Below are 8,684 nucleotides of genomic sequence, written 5' to 3' on the forward strand. Positions count from 1 at the left end.
AAGTTAGTGAGTTCGGTATTAAGAACGTACAAGATTGAACTCATCAGAATTCTGAACTCGCGATCGCCTGTATAAACTTAAGCTGACACATTAGCTAAGGGCAACTTCGACATCTTAATAATGAAAATAGGTATACATTTAGGATCCGTTTGGTAAGTTGTATTATTTTGATAGTTCATGAATTAAATAGTGGATTATTTAATACATTGTTTGATAGTAAATTTGGAGCAATATATAATTAATACATGGATTAGTTATACACCCTACATGATATTATAGGGTGAGATTAGTAATCCATGAATTACAATCCATGGATAAATATGAATAAAGATAAAAATGCCCTCAAATTTCTTTAATTCTTTTTCTAAATCTTTTTCGATTATTCAATATGAGTTACTTCTTTTCAATTTATCAAGATAATAATATCCGTTTAAATAATTTTAGTTATAAAAAAACTACTCCATCAACTTAAAAAATACTTATTGATCAAAATCAGAAAACAAATTGCATGATTGCATACAAGCTTTAGTTTTGTAAATAGGATATTCATAAATAAAAATAATTTTTCTACTTAACTTTAACAATCTATAAACACAATTTTATGTTAATACTGATTTTATTATCTCATTAAAAGTTACATGCACCTCCATCCAACTTAAGAACACCACAAAGTGGGAACAACAAATAAATGATGAACAAATAAAGAAAAGATAACCAAAAGAAAAAAAATTGCTAGTGAATGAATAAATCTTAAAATTTCAAAGTAAATTATTAGTTATATTGTTACTTTAAAAAAAAAAATTATAGAGAAAATGCACAAAGTTATAATATGATGAGAAAATTTTTGTAAACAAACAATATTTCTTTTAAAAAATAACAATGCATATTATTTTCAATAAATCAAACCAAACAGTGCATAACAAATAATTTCAGCATTACTAATTCGTGCACTACTAATTTCAACATTATAATACACCTTATTCAATACTATCTTCCAAACTCTACCAAACGAGCCCTTACATGAAATGGATATACAAGTGCACATAGAATTAACTTTTGTACTTTTTAGTCCCATAACACAACTTTGTCATTTGTATATTCTGAAGAGAGTGCAAACAGGCGGATGATTGCATCATCAGTTTTCTTGATTAATCAAACTTCAATGGATACAGTATATTGATCAAGCTTTTAATTTTCAAATCCAAATAACTACCTTTCACTAATTTTATCTCTTTGCCAATGGAATATTTAATTTATTGTTAGTTGCATAATGGAGAAGCTGACCATCATTCGACTATGTAAGATTGAGACTGCAACTATTAACTTGGAATGTTGCAGTGTGGGAGTTATTTATTGGCTAGAATAGGGTAGCCAATAGATTCTTTTTCACCCTCATTTCTAATGTTTATGTGCAATTTTTTGTGGTGCTTCGACACCGTTAAATTTGATGCAGACTAAATATAATTATATAAGAAATGTATAAGAATTAGTATAGGATTTAAAAGCACTCTTAAAATCAAGAAGACAGTTGAGCGCTTTAATTTTCAGTCGGAACCTTAAAACTTTGAATGTCAATATATGTGTTCGAACCTCCCTACTCCAACCCCTAAATCCTAGGTCCGCTTCTGAGGTCAAAAGTAACAATCTACCTACTTTTAATTGTAACACTGTAATTTTTTGTTGTACTACTTTATTCCTTGGCAAAAAATTTTATCCATTACTTGTCCATATTATAAAATGTTGAGTAATGCAGAATTAATGAGGGTGAAGTAAATGATTCAGAGAAGAAGAGATATATGAAGAAGAAAGCAAAGAGAATTTCTTATTCTCTTGATAAAACTGGACAGCTGTAGTACTTATACTAGAGTAGTCTGTTATGTTTAACTAACTTATAACTAACTTTTAACCAACTAACTAACTAATTGTACAAAGTCTAATCTTCTCTTGCTCTTAACACTCCCCCTCAAGCTTAGGAGGTGCAAACATGTTGAACAATCCAAGCTTGGAACATAGATGATCATGTTGAACTTTGTATAATCCTTTAGTTAGTAGGTTTGCTTGTTGATCTCTTGTGCAAATGTATTGTGTCTTGATTATGCCCTTTTGTATTTTTTCCCTCATAAAGTGACAATCAATTTCGATATGTTTAGTCCTTTCGTGGAACACTGGATTTGCAGCTATCTGCATAGCTGATTTACTATCCGTATACACTTGAACTGGTAGTGTCAACTGAAGTCCAAGTTCTCCAAATAGGTCAAGCATCCATACTAGATCAGCAGTGGTAAAAGCAAGACTTCTATACTCTACTTCTGCTGAGCTTCTGGAAACAGTACTTTGTTTCTTTGATTTCCAAGAGATTAACGAGTCTCCTAATTTAATCAAAAAAACAGTCACTGACTTTCTTGAGTTTGGACAAGCTGCCCAGTCAGCATCACAGTAGGCTAAGACTTGTTCTTGACTATTGCTTGATAGTAGTATACCTTGCCCAGGTTGATTTTTCACATACCTGACTATTCTCATAGCAGCTTCTAGATGTGACTTTTTAGGCTGATGCAGGAATTGACTTAGTGCCTGCATACTAAATGCTATATCAGGTCTGGTTAGGGTCAAGTATAGTAGTTTTCCAATGATTCTTTGGTAAATTCCAATATCTGTTAGTGACATTCTCCCCCTTGCTAGAATCACCTATATGATCATCAAGTTCTTTTGTAGTTAACTTGACATTTACCTCAAGAGGAGTAGCTACTGGTTTTGCTGCTCCCAATCCCAATTCAGCTATTAATTCCCAAGTGTATTTCCTTTGATGCATCAAAAGTCCCTCTTTTGATCTTGCAAATTCAACGCCTAAGAAGTATCTTAATTCTTCAAGGTCTTTCATTTTGAAAATCTTATGCAGGGCAGCTTTAGTGTCTTTGATCAGATGTAAACTGCTTCCAGTAACTAGTATATCATCTCCATAAACCAAAATGATGATTAGATCATTTCCAACCTTTCTTGTAAATAATGAGTGATCATATTGAGATTGAACAAAGCCAAGATGTACAATAGCTTTCAAAAGCTTTGAGTTCCACTATCTTGGTGCCTGTTTTAGGCCATACAAGGATTTAAGAAGCCTGCACACTGATCTTTTCTCCCCCTGGCTTTGAAATCCTTGGGGTAATTCCATGTATATCTCATATGGAAGATCACTTTTCAAGAAGGCATTGTATACATCCATTTGATGGATATGCCAATGCCTAATGGATGCAAGTGCCAATACAGATCTAACTGTAATCATTTTGACTACAGGAGAGAAAGTTTCCTGGTAGTCAATTCCCTCTTGCTGGCTATAACCTTCGGCGACAAGCCCTGCCTTAAACCTTTCTATGGCTCCTGTATCCTTGTACTTTATTCTACACACCCATTTCACTACAAAAAAAATCGTGTTTAGCAACAGACCGAAAACGTTGCTAATCAACATATATCCATCGCTATATCAATTTAGAAACGAATCAAAGATGGAATATGTGTCGTTGCTATTTTGCGCGTTGCTAACCATTTAGCAATGGAAAAAATAAAATTCGTTGCTAGTTTTGCAACGTTATAGAGACGACCTATGTCCGTTGCCATTTGTAGCAATGAATAAATTCGTTATTATATTTATAAATGTCGTTACTAATTTCATACTGTATTTCGTCATTTTGATTATTTCGTGACCAAATATTTCATTGCTAGTCCATTGCTAAAAAATTTTATATTTAGTCCCCAATTTTTTGTGACAAAAGATTATTTTCCTCAATCCATTGCAAACATCTACCAACTATCCTTAAAAGAACCCACATCATCCATAATACCAAAGATAGCAAAATCTAAACACAATTAAGTCCAAAACATCCATAGTATCACAACACCTATCTAAACACAATTATGTCCAAACATCTACAAACTATTCTTAAAATAGCCCACATCCATCAAGTGTATATTGTTGTTGCACAATTTTAAACATTTTCAGCAAAATAGACCATCAAAAATCAATGCACTGATCGTCAAAAGTATCACAACTGATCAAGATTGCAATTATCAACTAAGGAATCAAGATCGTCCAAAGTAGTAGCCTTTTGCTTCATATCCAAGACCAAATAGTCTTCGCTTTTTCTCTCCCCACAGCTTGGTAATATGCTTTAATTTGATTAATATCAGATTCTGAAAATGTTTTTTCTCATAATATTTCTTTATATCTTTCCTGTAATAGATGAAGTGAAATTATAACGGATTGTACTTAAAAATAATTAGATACCAAAAACTACTTTAAACTAAAAAAGTAAGAATTAAGTAAACTACTACATTAAGATTTGGTCTTACATGGACGATTCGGGAATGTTCATCATCGAAAGATTTTTCTTAATGACCATGTGTGTGAACATGCAAATGTACCAGGTACTGATACATAGAAGCCAACGTGATAATCAATTTCAATAATGTGATGCTTGGAAAGATACGCAGCTTGTCCCATATAAGCAAGAATTAATGATGGATAAACAACAAAAGTAAAAGCTATCTGCAGAGAAGCAACTCTTATTAGGACTTTGGTTGAATTTGTAGTTGCCACCATAAAGGATTTTTGCTTGGTATTTTTACAAGCAGGAACATTATCAAATTGAACAAAACATCAGGAGAAAAATGTTATTTTGACTATAAAAATCTATCTAACACACATCAGCTTAATATCCTCCAATCTAATACTCAATTCAAGAAACTGATACAATACCATCTTGTGTCAATTTTTTCGGAAGGAACAAAAGTGAAATGACAATCTGCATGCTAAATGTACGCTCATGCTTACAAGGAAAAAATAATTAAGAAGCTTGTGCGGAAAAGTAAATTCTGATTATTCCCAAAGCAACTCATGCAAGAAATGTAGAAGAAGAAGAAATGATGCAGAAACACTAAAATAGTGAAGTATAACTATGATTTGTTGGTACCTTTAAGCAGCTTAATGAGAACCAAATTACTTGCATTTGTTGTCTTCTGCAACATCGACCCTATAACAAGTGTTGGGAGCACAGTTACCATATCTTTTCCCCTTTGCTTTGCATATGACCAAGCTTCTTTCTCAACTAACAGTACCAGTTCTGCATGTATTTGGAACCACAATACGCATTCAGATAGGGAGCTTCTCTAGCAAAATAAGCACTTAAGAGTCAAATCTGAATTTATATTATAAGGACTAACTCAATCAGACAGCACACTGCTCAAGTAATTAAGTAATCAATATACAGATCATCTATTACTAAACCAAAATTACGTATCGTATGCAAGAAACATGAATAATAATCTTAAATTTACACAGAAATCAAATTCACAAACTCTATATTTGTTGCTTTGTAGAATTTTCTGTCAGGCCAACAAGTCTCATCCATCGATTTGGACTTCGGCCAGTTGGGGTTCAAGATAGAAGTAGCAACAGAAGATATAAACATAACTCTCTTAATATTTTCTCAGAGCATGCCTTCGGAACATTAACTGTGCCTTTTACTGCAGGCTCAACAAGTTCAACCTGTAATCTAGACATTGAATATATGAAGAGTTTTACTTTCTTTTTGCTGACGTCTAATACCATGTGCTAAAGATCACTATCCTAAATAACCGAAGATCCATTAGGAGTTGTAGCCTCGTGGAACGAATCTGTCGACCTATGCCAGTGGGCTGGAGTAAGAAGAGCAACAAAATCGTCTTGTTATCATGAATATCAAATGATCTTTAATATTAGTATCTTACAAATTTTCACCCGATCAGCATTTTACATCCTGAATAGAAAACATGGGCTAGGGTATTCCGACCTATTACTTCACGATTTTGTGCGTCCTCTGAAACGTTAACATATATCAATCCTTTCTTATATTCTCCAGGAAAAAGCTTAGGCAAATAGTAAACAAGCGAAATTCTAAAATTGCATGAGATTATGAGACTTACATTCTAGTGATGATCCTTGCATCACCTAAGTCTCTCATCTGCAAAGTGGACAAGACCATAAAAATGAGCATAATAAGTTTTGATGTAGTTAGTCAAGAAATATAATCATGCATATCCTCTCTATGAAATCAGTAGCAATTTGGTTATCAAAGAAAACGACCGTAACTTGATTTTCTTAGCATCCCCTTACACAACTAAATAAATGAACACCCTAACTTGATTTTCTTATCACCCCTTTACACAACTTGATAAAAATTAGAGAGGGTTAAAAAGAAGTGTGGGAAGAAACTCTATGTCAGCTCATTTTAAGCCTTTTAAGTGCATAAAATTAAGTGATAAAGTTGTATGCCATGTCAGACTTCTATATTCATGCGATACATTCCTCTCTACTTGAAGTGTCTATACGACCACTAGCAAAACCGAAGTATCTAACAGACAATTTATGCAAAGTTTAAGGGCTATCTATATACTTACACAAGAAAGATAGGAAACATCGTCTCATAGCCTATTCAGTAAAAGAAAAAACAGATCACATCAAAATTTACCTCATCAAATTTTGTGGCAAACAAGTTCAGTGAAGTAAGAATTCCTTCATTTGGCCCAAGATTTAATTGCTTCATGACTTCCTTGTATCGAACAGTGTCTCTAATATCGATTCACCAAATGGCAGGGTCAAGACAACGGGATCAAGGTTCACGACATAACCCTGAAGATTGGATGCCATTGTATGGCAAACAAGATGATAGAGAAACGTAGTTTTTTCACTACATAATCGTCAACCAAAACAAGTATCATATCAACTCTTCCCAGTAAAAATTAGATCACGACAAACAACTTGGGACAAATATAGTATCTCCAAAACAGTATACATATGAATCCTTAAAGTAAACAATTGGGACTTTACCATAACATAAATTTACTTATGTATCTACAAGATTCCTTAATTACTTGGCACAATAAAAAATGTTACTTCGTCCGTTCGCTTTTACTTGTCACTATTTTCCTAATTTGATTTCTATTTTTACTTGTTATTTTTGACAAATCAAAGTAAAGCCGAAATTTTGTTTCCATGTTTTACACTTTGCATTAATTAGTTGTTCCTCAAATTATTTTTCAATACCTATTGCTAAATATCTATTAATATGAGTAATGGGGTAAAATCACTAAACCAATCATCGTTTTCGTAATGAGTGTGCCATGTCAAAAGTGACAAGTAAAATCAAAATGGAGGGAGTATCATCAACTTAGAAATAAGGAACAGCGAGGACACCAGCAAAACTATTAAATTTAGCTTGTATTCGGGCAACTCTTACATATATACGGAAATGATGGAGCAACATACCTGGCTAAAATGCACTTCGGTGTTTACTAAACATTGGTTACTAAATTTGAAGCAATGTCACAAACACTAAAAAGTTAAAAACTAGTCTTTAAACTTACCTTTTAAAAACTACATAACTGTGCACATGCCCCAGGAGCAGAGCCAATCTTTTAATTTCTTGCTTTAATTGTGTAGAAATCAGTACCAATTTCGTTTTTAGCGCTTTCACCCCAAAAATTCTTCCATACTATCAAAGCCTATCAGCACAATATCCCACTAACAAACCAAAGTGAAAGAGCTCAAACAAACCACAAATAGAACTTCTGAGAAAAAATCAAAAACCCTAACATAATCAGTATACACAAAACACTGAAAATTCAACCACACAAAGAGAAAATCTGTTGAAGAAATTTTAGATTAATAAAGATGCAACAGAAAATATCAAAAACCCCACAAACAGAAATTTTGAGAAAAAAACGTTTCCATTTTGAGTAAATAATTATTTATCAAGATTTTTAACGCAATAATCTAACAACCCTAAGTGAAAGAGCTCAAAAAATCATAAACCTATCATTTACAAGTGACTTCTAACATAGAAATTAAGAAATTAAAAGAGGAGAAACAACTAAAATTATGAGATATAGAATCTTACCTCTAATTTCGATTCGAAACTCACCGATTGACATCCTTTTCGACTGGTATTGAGTGATTTTCTTTTCTCAATTGAGAGAAAAAGGAGAGAAAAGGGAAAGGAGACTATTTTTTGGAGAGAGGCGGATGATACAACGTTGAGAACAAAGTGAAATAAAAGACTTAGACCTAATATTTATTTGGTAGGATAACGGATTTAGCAACTGATAAAAATTTGTTGCTCCTTATTTATTAAAAATATACTATTAGTTGGTCGGGCAACGGATTCAGCAACGGATTATAAATGCATAGGTAGTTATTGATTAAAAATATACCTAATATATTTTCTAAGAATGGTAAAATACTTCTAGTGACAAAACTTCCGTTGCTATTTCCGTCTCCACCATGTCAAAAAAAAATTTCCCCCATTTATGTCGCTAATTTTGTCACCAAAATAAAGGCGCCAATATTTACCGCCAAAATATAGCAACGATTTTAATATTCCTTCGCTAATTCGTCACTAATTAGGCTATTAATTTTAATTTCATTTATTTAGCAACAAAATTTCTATTTTGTTACAATTTCGTCGTTAATTAGCGACGAAAATGAACTTATTGCTAGAAATCCATTGCTAAACGCGATTTTTTTTGTAGTGTTTACAGCCTATAGGCTTCTTTCCTTCAGGTAAGCTTACAACTTTCCAAGTTTGGTTGTCTTCTAAAGCACTTATTTCTGCCTTCATAGCCTCAACCCATCTGGAATCTTTAATAGCATCAGCATA

This window comes from Capsicum annuum, chromosome 1, assembly GCF_002878395.1.
Source record: "Capsicum annuum cultivar UCD-10X-F1 chromosome 1, UCD10Xv1.1, whole genome shotgun sequence".
Lineage (NCBI taxonomy): Eukaryota > Viridiplantae > Streptophyta > Magnoliopsida > Solanales > Solanaceae > Capsicum > Capsicum annuum.